Here is a 13837-nt window from a genome sequence, read left to right on the forward strand (position 1 = left end):
GAAGAAGAAGAAGAAGAAGAAGAAGAAGAAGAAGAAGAAGAAGAAGAAGTAGTAGTAGTAGTAGTAGTAGTTATAATAGTAGTAGTAGTCGTCATTAGGTGCCATGCTGTTAGGGCAGTTTCTTGGGTTGGCAGAGAAACCTTCAGCTTATTTGGAGCAATATTAGCACGTACATAAGCCTCTCTGGCTTGAAAATAAGTAGCAGACAGTACAGATATGACATGAGAGGGAAGTAATAAACTGGTTTCTCAGGAACAAAGTGAATCCTGGTCTCAGAGCTGCATATGAATAAATAGAACTGACAAATGGTCGTGGACCAAATTCTGACCTCCTCCTAGGTGTTTTGTTAATTGAATGCCTCAGGTTGGAAAGAACAACTTTTTATGTTGTGGTCAGAATGTAACCTGTTTTAAAGACAGAACTTCTATCTGATGAATGATGAATATCAAATGTTTTACCTCTGGATTTTCCCTTCTTACATTAATTTTGAAGGACCTTCAAAATATGTGATTTTGAGAATTTAATATTATTTGAATTTTTTATTATGGGTAAAGTCCCCTTTTCACAGTGCAGGTGCTCATGTCATGACATCTTTGAAGTGTGTGTGTGCGCGCGTGTGTGTGTGTGTGTGTGTGTGTGTGTGTGTGTGTGCGCACGCGCGCGCGCACACATGCAAGCAAATACTTTTTCTAATGTGCTTCCTGTAATTTAACAGCAAATAAAACCCTACCTCCTGTCTATAATTTCATCTCTAATTCATACTATAAATATCACTTGTTTTAACTTCCAGGCTCTCCTGAATGTGCTGCATAATTTTCTACTCTCTAATTAAAACTCCCTTTTAATATTCCCCCTGTAACCATGGGTAATGGAGAATTGGACAAGAAAGAAAAGAGCAAACGAGTGCTGCTTAGCATTTCATTAACTTCAGGGAAGCAAAGCAAAATAGTACAGATGTCTAGGAATCTGAAGATCTTTTAGGTATGCCAGGAATCAAGGTTTCTTCCCCCCACTCCCACCCCGTGATGATGGCAAAAGTTGGGTAAGAGTAGAACAGGGAGGAGACACACACAGAGAACCAATGGGTTTAAAGGGCCTGTTTTCATATGAAGCCAGGCTAGAAATGGAAAGGATCACAGAAATTGTAGTGGTGTAACCTGTGTATAGTTGGCCTTTATTTTTCTGTTTTCTTTGGGTGTCAAAGTTAAACCAGAGAGAAGGTATCCGATCCGTCTTGTGTGCTCCAGCATACTGGGGTAGACAGGGAAAGTGATTGAGTTTGGTAGAGTGCTGTTTCAGGAATTTCTCATTTTCTTTTCTTTTTTTTATTAGTTATTTTCTTTATTTACATTTCAAATGTTATCCCTTTCCTAGTTTCCCCTCGGAAAATCCCCTATCCCCTTCCCCTTCCCCTTCCCCTTCCCACTGCTCCCCAACCCACCCACTCCCATTCCTGGCCCTGGCATTCCCCTATACTGGGGCATAGAACCTTCACAGGACCAAGGGCCTCCTCCNATTGATGACCANCTAGGCCATCCTCTGCTACATATGCAGCTAGAGCCATGAGTCCCACCATGTGTTTTCTTTGATTGGCAGTTTAGTCCCAGGGAGCTCTGGGGGTACTGGTTAGTTCATATTATTGTTCTTCCTATGGGGCTACAAATCCCTTCAGCTCCTTGGGTACTTTCTCTAACTCCTTCATTGGGGACCCTGTGATCTGTCCCATGGATGATTTTGGGCATCCACTTCTGTATTTGTCAGGCACTGGCAGAGCCTCTCAGAAGACAACTTTATCAGGCTTCCGTCAGCAGGCTCTTGTTGACATCCACAATAGTGTCTGGATTTGGTGGTTATTTATGGAATGGGTCCCCATGTAGAAAAGCTGCTTTCAAAATAATTCAGTAAGCACAGAAAATGTCTAGGCTCGCAGAAGAACTCAGATAATAAGGTCCCGGTCAAGGAGCTTTTAATTTACTCATGGTTTGCTCTAGGAAAATTTACCTAATTTACATATCAATTTGCCCACCTTAAAATATGGAGACCGTAATTCAACCTTCTGTATATGATCATATTAATAATTTATTTAATATACTTTAAATATGGCTAAACATTCAACAAGCTCTTTTTATTATGTATTTATGCTAAAGAGAAATGTTAACAAAATACTTATCAATGTTTGAAAAAGTATAAGCATGTCAGCCAACAAATGAGTGCGTCAAAGACCCCATCTTTAACTGTATTTTCAACTCTATTTTGTTAAATTATTTAAATTCCTTTTTATAGGCATAATGTATTTATTAAAAGGCTTTCATGTCTCCTCTGTTACCCACCTCACCAACTTAAGACACACAGAGGCTACTTTAAAAGGCTAACATAGAAGGGTAAAGGAACTCTCTATAAAACCCAGAGGGAAAAACTACACCTTCTCTTTGGATCCTGTCTGGAGTCACAGATGAAAATACAAACAAACAAACAAACAAAGACACACAGAGGAAATAGTGGTGGCTAGCCCTGCTTCTGAGGGTTGGAGGTACAGGAAATACAATGCGAGTAAAGCGCAGTACTGATGGAAAACACAGTTCTCTCTTCAAAGTCTATACAAGGTAGTTAATTCTAGAGCCATGGATGAGTGACCATGTCCACAAACACAGATTCATGGTTCCCAAATACTGTATTATACTGTGGGAGTGGTTGCATGTAATTTCTGACAGTTACAGAATTACAGTGTTTCTACAATATTTGTACAGGGTGACACATAGGTAGGTGGTTACAGCAAGTGGGGAAAACTCTGCAATAGTTTTTAGATGCTGTCTGATCACATTGTTAGCTTTTGGATTGGTGGAAGCTAATGTTGAGAGCACACTTTTAGATTTTGATGGTAACCGTGGTGTTAGGTTAGATGCAGATGTGGGTAATGCATGGCTTTCAGAGGGATTAAAAATAATCCTAAAGCCGGGCGTGGTGGCGCACACCTTTAATTCCAGCACTGAGGAGGCAGAGGCAGGCGGATTTCTGCGTTCAAGGTCAGCCTGATCTACAAAGTGAGTTCCAGGACAGCCAGGGCTATACAGAGAAACCCTGCCTCGAAAAAAAAGTCCTAAAGAAAATAGCATTGGTCTACAACATGTTAACTCTTCATACTCCTTTTTCGGGGGGGGGGGATATTTTATTTATTTATATTCCAAACGTTATCACCTTCCTGATTCCCTACCCCCAGAAACCTCCTATCTCATCCCCCTCCTCCTGCTTCTGTGAGGGTGCTCCCCCACCCACCCAATCCTGCCTCCCCACCCTTGCATTCCCTTACACTGCAGCATTGAGCCTTCACAGGACCAAGGGCCTCTTCTCCAATTGATACCTGGCAAGGCCATCCACTGCTCCATATGCAGCTGGAGCCATGGTCCCTCCATATGTATTCTTTGGTTGGTGGCTTAGACCCTGGGAGCTCTGGTTGGTTTCTGGTTGGACTCTTCATACTCTTGACGTTCAGTTATTTGGCCTTGTAGAATCTTTAACATGAGTGTAATTGTCCCTCCCTTTCTGCTGCCTCCCTTTTTTTCCTTCTGAGAAATTTAATTGACAGTAGTAGTACTTGCCTTCAAGTGGTTCAGGAAACATCATATTGCAAGACACAGTAGCTATACAAACCTGAGGAAATAAAGAAATTCTGTGATTATTCTTTAGTTATGAAGGATGAGCAGATGTTCTCCAAATTAAGACAGCTGTAATGGATTTTTCAAAGTAGAAATTATTCTAAGAACCATTAAAATAACTCAACTTAGTAGCTGAAATGTTTTCCAGATATAATGCTTTAACTCTAAAGCAAAGCATGAGCATGCACATAATTCTGAACATTGTAGTTTGGAATTGGGCATAAGACCCAAGGCTCTAATCAACATGTATATACTTATCCTAGGCATTTGTAATTTAAAGTGATAGAACATCATTTACATTTTCATCTGAAATATGGGAGTCACAAAAGAATCCACAACTGGATGTATCTGCCTTGAGCTTAGGAGAACAGGATGCAGAGTGATTCTAGATCATGTTGGACACCAGAACACAGAAAAATATTTTACTTGATTCTTACATATCCCTAACCATAGGACACATGAAATATTTTGAGCCATTTTTATCTTTTAATTAAACAGTAAATCATAAATGGTAATTGTTTATAATCATAGAAAATTAAGGTGGAGTGTTTAACAAATTGTTTTAGACATTAAATTGGTCCATAGATGCCAGATTAATCATATTATGCATATTATTGATAACAGTTTATCTATCCTCAGAATTTTCAGCATAAAGACTGGTATCTCAGTCATTAGCCTCTGCAAGGTCTTTAACCATTGCTTGCTATGGGAATTGTGTAGATTACATGTAGAATATCTGAGAGTGTATAGTAGTGGAATATAGTTATAAAAGCACATGAGCTGACTTCATATTGAGTAATTTCATCTACCTGTCTCCTGATTTCCTCATCTATAACATAAATGTATCATTAATAACCATATCGCAGAGTTGTTTCAAGGAGTAACTGAATTATTATTTTTTTAAATGGCTCTGAATTGCCTGTGGCTAGTTCTTATAAAGCACTTTGGAAAAAGTTTCACAGTATTCTTCATGGAGAACCATTGCAAACCACTCTCTTTTAGAAGTCATTGAAATCCAGTTGGGAATTAAAGATGGCCATTACCATAGTCTCTCCATCTCACCCCCAAATAGTTCTCAAGCTCGTAGTGAAGTTCTCTGGTCTCTCTAAGAGGAAACTAAACACTGCTGGAACTTCCTCTCTCTGGAGCTACCCCTCACTTGATCAAACCCAATCTATACCAACATTCATCTGGAGATCTTGCCTTGGGCACCATGGTTGTGCTTCTTGCAAATCCCCCTTGGAAGGTAGTGTTCCTCCATTTTGGTAAAACTGTGAGGCATCAACTTATGTTGCACATTCATCTTCATAATTTTGCATTTGAATGAATAAATGGTTTTGTGAATACTGGTTCATAGTATTAGACTAAAAACGCAAAGCGATAAAATTGACAGGAGTGGATGGAGAGAGTGGAGATTTTATGAACTACAATCATAGGTTCTTTTAAAAGTACTCAGACCTTTCCCCACTGTCACTGTGAAATGAAGGTCAGGCTTATCGTCAAATGTCCTTGTTGGTAGTGTCTGCCTCTCCTAGAGATTATCTACTATTGATGATTGTAGTTAATAATGAAAAGGTAATAAAGGACAACGTGTAGAAAAATAAGTAGAAACTCTAAAAATGCTGTAACCATTCAAAATAATCTCTAATTTTAAGAGACTTCAATTGAAGAATATATTGACAGAACTCGCTATGTCTTTTTATAGAAATTTATATTCACATGCAATATGATGCACAGACAGGGAACTGGAAATCTGTGGCAGTTTCCCATAAGAGGCAGACATCTTTACTTTTGTTTGAAGAAAGAACTTATCCAGTTTTCTTTGTTTTCAATTGTATTCCATGAACTAGTGACACCAGAGTCACCTGATAGTTAAGAACTACATCAGACTGGTAAGTCTTTTCTGGAGTCCTGAATTAAGTCCCATAGAACTGAGGACCAGACTCTGGTTTTAGTGCATCTCTGTAGAGTCAGACCAAAAGATGATGTGATCCCTGTCTATAGTTTCATACTCTCCCCCTTAGATGGTGCTGGGCATGCATGCCAGGGCCTTACTTTACAGCCTGCTGTTGTTTCGAACTATGGGTACAAATTGTTGAGTGTCTTATAGTCCACATATTTTTGCTCCATGGTCATAGACACATGTTTTTTTTTTCTTTTTCCTAATGTCTTTTTTTTTTTTTTTTTTTTTTTAATTTATGTTCTCTGTTTCCTTGCTCCTCCCCCAACAGACAGGGCCTCATTGCTCATGCTAGTGTGCATCTTTCCTCCAAACTGATGTCACTGTGTTTACACCTTCCTGCTTCAATGCTTGTAACAGTTGCTGGTCTACATGACTCCTTCAATCCTCTTTGAGTTGTCAGGGCTGCTTGCTGTGGGTCCTTCAGTTGTCTCCAGCTCCTGCCAATATATACATCATAATCTGCTTCAGGCAGACTTGCCACTTGCTGGTTCACTCTGAAGGCTTTGTGCCTACTCTCACCTTGTAATCTCTTTATAAATCTGGATTTGAAAACATTCTCAGTGATGGAGTTTTCAAGCTAGCTGGGTAACAAATATTCAAGGAGACCGTAATTCAGTAGGAAATGCCCCTTAAATTGTTATGGAATGAATTGTGTCTGGGGTTCTTTCACTCATGTTTCCCAAATCATGACTTAGGAGTCTTTAAAAATATTCCCTTTTGTGGTTTTCTTTTATTCACATTGGGCATGCAATTATATTGCCTTGGTCTCAGTAGCCATTAGTAATTTGCGAATTAACCTAAGTTACTAAGAAATTATGATAGTCACAAATCTGTCTTTACTAATACAAAACATGTACCTTTTGCTAGAAAACACTATTTCACAATGAAATATCCACTCAATTAAAAGCTCACTGTGATGTATTAAGAAGTATTCGTTTCAGGGGATCAAGAGTGAAATACTGTGCTTGAACCAACTCTTATCTAGTACAGACATCAGGAATGAAATTTACGTTAGGGGAATATGTGTGTCTCTGAGTTTTTCATTCTACCAATGTTAGAAACTTATTCACTTGCACCTCCAAGCATACTGAGGATAACATTCTCTCATTCCAAAATAATCCTCTTGGTAGGTCTAAATTAATTTATGCTGTTGATGAGACAGTACCAAACCTATTAGCATATCATCGATAGATGTGAGTCCAAAGTAGAGGACCAACCATCCACATAAAACATCCTCTGTCAAGACTTGCTGAATCTAGCAAATTCTAGACAAATGATGGTGGCAGGTGTTTGGCAAATATTGATGCTGTACAAGATTTATAAAGCTGTGTTGAAGGAAGCATGCAACTCAAATTTAACTGTGTCTGTTTAAACGACCCAGCTGGGCACTGAGAAATGCCAGCCATTGAATATGATCTTTCAGGTGGCTCGGCCTGTTTCACCTGTCAGCCTGCTGAACTGGTTTATAAATGAAGCTCTGTGTGCTTACCAAGCATCTGCCCATCCAGTTCTTTTCTACAGACCTCATTTACTCTTGCTTTACTTTCTGATCTGAACACTTCAACTCTACTAACAGACCCCATCATTCATTCACTTTGTCAAGTGATACTCAGAATAGGATGATAGGATGTAGTACTTCTGGGCTGTTTGAGCATCACACACACACACACACACACACACACACACACGGGGGGGGGGAGGGAGAAATGCTTCTGTTATTTCCTTTAATTCCCCCTTTTAACTGAATACAATTCCAATTTCTCAATATTTTCATTTGTGCCTTGTTTGTACATTTCAAGTTTTATTTTCTTTTTTAAAAGTATAAATTATTTTTTGACTTTATATATACATGCAACCTATCTCTCTTCATTTTTACTTCCTATATATGTATTTGTTCTGTGTATACACATACTCACACATATATATTCAACATGTGTGATGTATGCAGGTGCACATGAACATCTATGTGTGTGCACTTGTGTGTATAGGCCTAAACATGATGTCTGATGTCTTCCATATTTTCCACTTTAATTACACAGACAGACTCTTACTGAACCCAGAGACTACTTGTACCAGCTGGTCTAAATAGCCAACTTGACCCAGTGATGCCCATTTTTATTCCCGATTGCGGAGATTACAGGTAGCCATCATATTTGCTAGACTTTTGTGTTCTGAGAATCAAACTTCAGTCCTTAGTCTTTGGCAGTGAGCATCATATTCACAAAGCTCTCTCTGGAGCCTATCCATGCATTTCTCTTTCTTTACAGAAATATTGACAGGTATTAGTGTCCAACTGTATCTTTGTATACTATATGTGTGCCTGTTGCTCGTGGAGGTCAGAGGAAGAGGGAAGTGAATGCCCTAGGACTGGGGTTATAGATAGAGCCATCCTGTGGGTCCTGGGACTCAAACTCATCCTCTGAAAAGGCATCCAGTGCTCTTAACCACTGAGCTATATCCAGCCCTGTTCATGCATTTCTTGATTTAGCGTTCACATACACTTCTCATGGGCTAATCAACGAATTATGCAATCATTGAATAGCCTAAGACAAGAAGATTATGTGCCATTGCTTTTGTGCTCTAGAAAGCCAAATCACTGAAGTATCTTGAGCTTCGTACATGTACTCATAGGTCTCTCATACATTAGCAGGAAGGCCCTTTAGCTTGGACATGTGTTTCCTTCCCCCTTCCTCTTGGTTTCCTCAGTTTCTTTCTTTCTATCTATCTATCTATCTATCTATCTATCTATCTATCTATCTATCTATCTATGTGTGTGTATGTGTGTGTTTGTAAATATATATATATATATATATATATATATATATATATATATATACACACACACACAATACTTATGGCTACAGTTATACATTTTTGCACACTTTTCATTATATTTTCCCTGTGTCAACATTCCCAAAGCACAATTTAATTACTGCATACTAATTTTAAAAGCATCTACCAGATATTATAGAAAAAGAAAATGATGAAACTATATGATGTTTGCTCTCAAGAAGTATGAAACTCTACAACCATGTGCTGGCTAGTTTTAGGTAAACTTTATACAAGCTTAAGTCACCTGGAAAGAAGGAATACTGTTGAGAAAGCCTCCAGCAGATTGGCTTGTGGGCAAGTTTATAGTTCATTTTCTTGATTGATGATGGAAGTGGTAGGGCCTAACCCATTCTGGGCAGTGCCACCCTCAGGCTAGTGGCCCTGGGTGTTAGAAGAAAGATAGATGAACAAACCATGAAGAGCAAGCCAGTAAGCAGCAGCAACATTTCTCTATGACAGTCTTTCTCAGCCGGTGTCAAAACCCTTTTGGCAAACCTTTATCTCCCAAACTATTTACATTATGATTAATAACAGTAGCAAAATTATACTTGTGAAGTAGCAATGAAAATAATTTTATGGATGAGGGTCATTACAACCTAAGGAACTGTATTAAAGGGTTGCAGCATTAGGAGAGTTGAAAACCACTGCTATATGGCCTCTGTATAAGTTCCTTCGATGATAAGGACTATTAGCTTCAACATGAAATAAACATTTTCCTCCCCAAGTTGATTTTTGGTTATGATGTTTTATCACAGTGAGAGAAACATTAACGAAGACAACCTGTAACTTACTCTCATGCAATTAAAAAAAAAAACTATTCATTAAATAAATATATATGTTATTAGAAACCATGATACATGTGAAGAGCACTAATTAACTTCTCAACAAATAATGTATGATCTATGTGGAATTTTTTTTCTTTTGCGTAATGCTAGGGCTTAGGTCACATCAATGAGAGACAATCTTGCAATAATAAACTATACTTGGCATCCAGGCATGTTATCAATTAAATTGAAAAAAAAAAAAAAAACCTCTGTATTTAAGCCTTTTCAGAATTGCCTGTTCACTTTGAAGTCAAAGATGGCCTCACTCAGATGGAATGATGCGAGGTGACCTCTCAGAGAGTGCTCCCACTTCAGTTGTGTGTGCTCAGTAGGGAAGGTGTGGCGAGGATTCAGAAGACTAAAGAATTTTCTTCAATGCTTAGAAGGCAATAAACAACATAGCCCTCTAGTAATTTTCAAAAAGAAGTCAGGAATTTAAGTATAATGTCATGTACTATTTGTTTTTGTACCATGTGACTTTGTAGCAAATGAGTATACACCATCGTACACTCTCCCGTTAAACCGCAATGGCTCATGGGTGGAGAGATATGATAAAAAGGAAGGTTCATTTCCTACATCCCTCAAGATCATCCGAGAAATTCATGAGATGTGAAGAAGGGTGTACTTGACTCACTACTAAATTAAAATTTAGTTATACTTTGTTTCATAAAATTAGTTCATTCTTCTTGATGGCTCGTCCATTTCTCTTGCAAAGATGATTTTTTCCCCCTCTGGTTTGGTTCTAGGTTTAGGGATAAAGAAACTAGGCTACCGTACCATATAAGTTATTGAACAAGGGAGGTAGATTTAGAAGCTGTAGAAGATTCACAAGCAGATAAGAAAAACAATGAGTATAAGTAAAAATACAATGAACAAACAAACAAAAAACCCTGAAGCATGACAAGTGTATCAAGTTACCATCAATGCACCAAGGATGAAAACCTGATACACGTATTTTAAAGTTATTTAAGACCAAAAGAAAGAAACATACCACTTGTGTTTGGTTCATTACTTCTGAAACTGAGCTGAAGTTTTTTGGAGAGGAAACTCATATTTTTTTTGTGAATTTTAACATTGTATATTCAACCCCATTAATGCCATTCAAATAGTATTTGTGCAATTAATACTTATTATTTATTATTTGTGTACCACATATAGTCCTATATGCTTGAGATATATTGGTGAATAAACCAGGCAGGCTTCTGTCTTCATGAAGTTTACAAGTAGATAGTGGAAGACAGCAAATAATACATAGCAAGTAAATAGTATGCTATAGGAGAAATTGGTAGGTATTATTCAAAGTAGAACAAAGGACACTAGAAGCAGAAATTATATATATTGTAATAAAGTGTTCAGGTGAAGCCTTGTAAGGAAAGGTGTATCTGAGGAAATATTAGGAAGAGGATGGAAAAAAAAGGAAGTATTTCAATTAAAGCAGTTGGTTACGCCAAATTTAAATGCAAATGCTTTAAACTTATACTGGACATGTATTTTGTGAAGTGACCTTGTTAGGATGCTTTCTGGTTCTGCACTTAACGGTGCCGTGGTATTGGATGGTATTTAAGAATATACTACAATGAGGACAGCAACTGTATTCACATATTAGTTTTATTACTGTCATCTGTACTTACTAGGTATGGATAATTTTTGAGCAAGATGTTTAAAAACAAGTAAGCCACAGATTACCAGACAGCAAAACTTTTGAAAACATAATGACATTTATTTCAATATATATCAAGCATAGACTGTATGCTGTCTGTAAGCTTGCTGTTATAACCTGTGAAAATGGTTTCCTGTTCCCTTGATCCAGAATGCCCTACTAAATCATGCAAATCAAGAGGTTCAAATTGCCAACTTTACTCTCAGGATACCCATGAAATGCCCCAGGCCATCAAGGGTATGCTTATCAGAAAAACCACTAAGTACTAGAAAGATGTCACTTTAAAGGAGTCATTCCTGGATATGAAAGTTGGTTGGTATTCCCAGGTCGAACAGTATGGCTCAGGCACCAGACTGAAGGTGCAAATTCAGTGCTAAATCATTGGTGTTTATGTTTTAAAATGCAGAGAGTGCTGATGACAGGGTTTTAGACATGTATTCTCTAATCACTGAACAACCAGATGAACAAAGCACCTAAGATTGAACTTCTAGAGCTCATGGTTGGATCAACCCACATGTGTAATCCCTCCCCCTGCCCTAGGGTGATGGGCACCAAGAAAGAACAAATCACTCCAAAGTCAGAATGGGAGGGTTCACCGAAGAAATAGATCATAGAAAGAAACTCCAGAAACAAAAACGTATGTGATGAGAATGAATTCTCCATTAAATAAATGCAAAGCGAAGTTAAAAAAAATAGGGCATAAAGTAGACATGTTGTTGCATATAATCAGAGCACTCAAGCAGCTGAGGCAGGAGGTTTGCAACTTCAAGGCATGCCTGGGATGTATAAGAAGACCTCACTATAACATTTTAAAAGAAAAGAAAAAAGGAAATTTTTTTTTTAATGCTGTCAAGATGGCTCAGTATTTAGGCTTGCTTACCACCAATCCTGAAAACCTGAGTTCAGTGCCGAGAACCTACATAGTAGACTGTAAAATGGGAGAATTGACTGCCACTAGTTATTCTCTAACCTCCTCATATCTTCTTTTATACATGCACGTTTGTGTTCATGTTCACATACATGCATGCATGCACACACACACACACACACACACACACACACACACAAACACAAACACATGGGTATAGTAAGCATACAAACAGCAAAGATATATAAAAAGAAAACAAAAAACTGAAAATAAGGTTATGTGGTCTTCAATTGTAGCACTGATTGCAATCAACATACATTATTTGTAAATATAACGTGAAAGCATCTGGCATTCTGAAAGTAAAATACATATTTGCAGTCTTCTGATTTTTTTCACAGTCTTCCTTTTTATTCACACCCTACTTATGTAATATGTAGTCTGTCTTAAAGCTGAAATTTCTCAATTCTATGTTTAATTTCTTTCATCCTCTTCTGATGCCTTGCAAGTGGCAGTGGAAAATTCTTAAGTCTAATGTTTTTAATCTCTCCTGATATTTTGTGTGTTAGTTTGAATTATTGACTAATTAGCCTAAAAATCCAGTTCCTGAATTTATGTCTCACCAGCGGTGTGGCCTTGAGTATTTTGCTAAACTTAACAGGACCTGTTTCTGTAACAGTAAACTATGAGTAAGCAACTCTAAGGAAAGCCAAATAAAACAATGTACCCAAAGAGAAAAGCACACCACAGATATTTAATTATTATTGTCAGATTCATCTCTCACACTTTTAAATTAGGCAATATCTAAATAAACTAGGGTAGAAAGTGAAGAACAATAGTTATGTGCTACAGTAACCTAACAGTTTTTATGTATTTTATTTTATTTTATACCTTGGTGAGTCTAAGAAACAAAAGATCTTCGTAGCATTATATGCTGTAAAAGTTTTGGAAGCCTTTACTGGAGAGGAAGAACTTAAAATGGACCACAAAGGAAGTGTATGCTTTGGATTGGAAAGGAGATGAAGAGATGAAGCCAAAAGACAAACTATGAAGATCAGTGATGCCAGTGGGCAGAGGCTGCCTGTGGAAAGAACAATTTAAAGTTTCTTGTCTGACTACTCTCTTGTAGGGAAAATGTACTTTACTAAGGCTTTCTATAAGAAAAAAAAAATTCACTTGCTGATAGGATACTCATAAAATAGGTATTTTGCTTCTTTTTCTTTTACATTTGAGTTGCTCTTTATTTGTGAAAAGCTGATGCACAATGTCCTCTTTCTGCTAGGAAACCTGTTCCCTTGTTTATTCAACATACACATCATCACCTGGCCCTCATGTATCCAGTGATGGTTACAGGGCATGCTTGCAAGTATCTTCCCATAGCAAGTGTTTTTGCATAATACTCACAGACTTGAAGTCTGTCACAAATGGACTTTCTAAAACGATGACATCATGTTGCTTATTATTGTCATTATTAAGGTGTAATGCATGTAATAAACATGGCAATTCTTTCTTCCACCTCCCGCATCACTACTGCTGGATCCAGAAGACATTAGATTTTTTTTCAAGTCAATGCCATCTGTCCTCACTGAGGGAACCACTGCCCAAACTTTAGAGTGTTATTTTTTGACCATTCTTGAATTTCAGTTAAATGGAATGGCATAGGATGTGACCATTGTACAGATCTCTTTCATTTGTGATTTTTGTCTGTGATGTTTTCTTTCCTTTGTGTGTAAATAGTAACCTGTTGTTTGAGTGTATCCTCTATTCTCAAAGATTTGAGTAGTTTTTAGTTTTGCATTGCTATGCGTGTTGCTAAAGGTATGCATTACGTGTGGCTAGCTGAGCACATGTGCTCATTCGTCTTGGTATCTTGGGTTGCATTCATACATATTGGCAAGCAGTTCTCCAAAGTGGCTGTGCTCCTTTGCACTCTCACTAGCGCTCTCTCTCTCTCTCTCTCTCTCTCTCTCTCTCTCTCTCTCTCTCTCTCTCTCTCTCTTTCACTCATTCTTTTATCATTCACTTTTCATACTCAGGATC

General features: G+C 37.8%; 1 protein-coding gene and 1 non-coding gene across 8 annotated transcripts in view; both read left to right on the forward strand.

Moving 5' to 3' along the window:
• The window catches only part of Map2 (microtubule associated protein 2), a 252376-nt gene that overhangs the window by 117408 nt on the left and 121131 nt on the right, over positions 1-13837 (forward strand). The window lies entirely within an intron of this gene.
• On the forward strand, positions 2332-2454 carry LOC115064185. The gene has a single exon (XR_003844018.1). It is a non-coding gene; the product is annotated as a small nucleolar RNA SNORA26 (small nucleolar RNA).

Source organism: Mus pahari, chromosome 5, assembly GCF_900095145.1.
Source record: "Mus pahari chromosome 5, PAHARI_EIJ_v1.1, whole genome shotgun sequence".
NCBI lineage: Eukaryota > Metazoa > Chordata > Mammalia > Rodentia > Muridae > Mus > Mus pahari.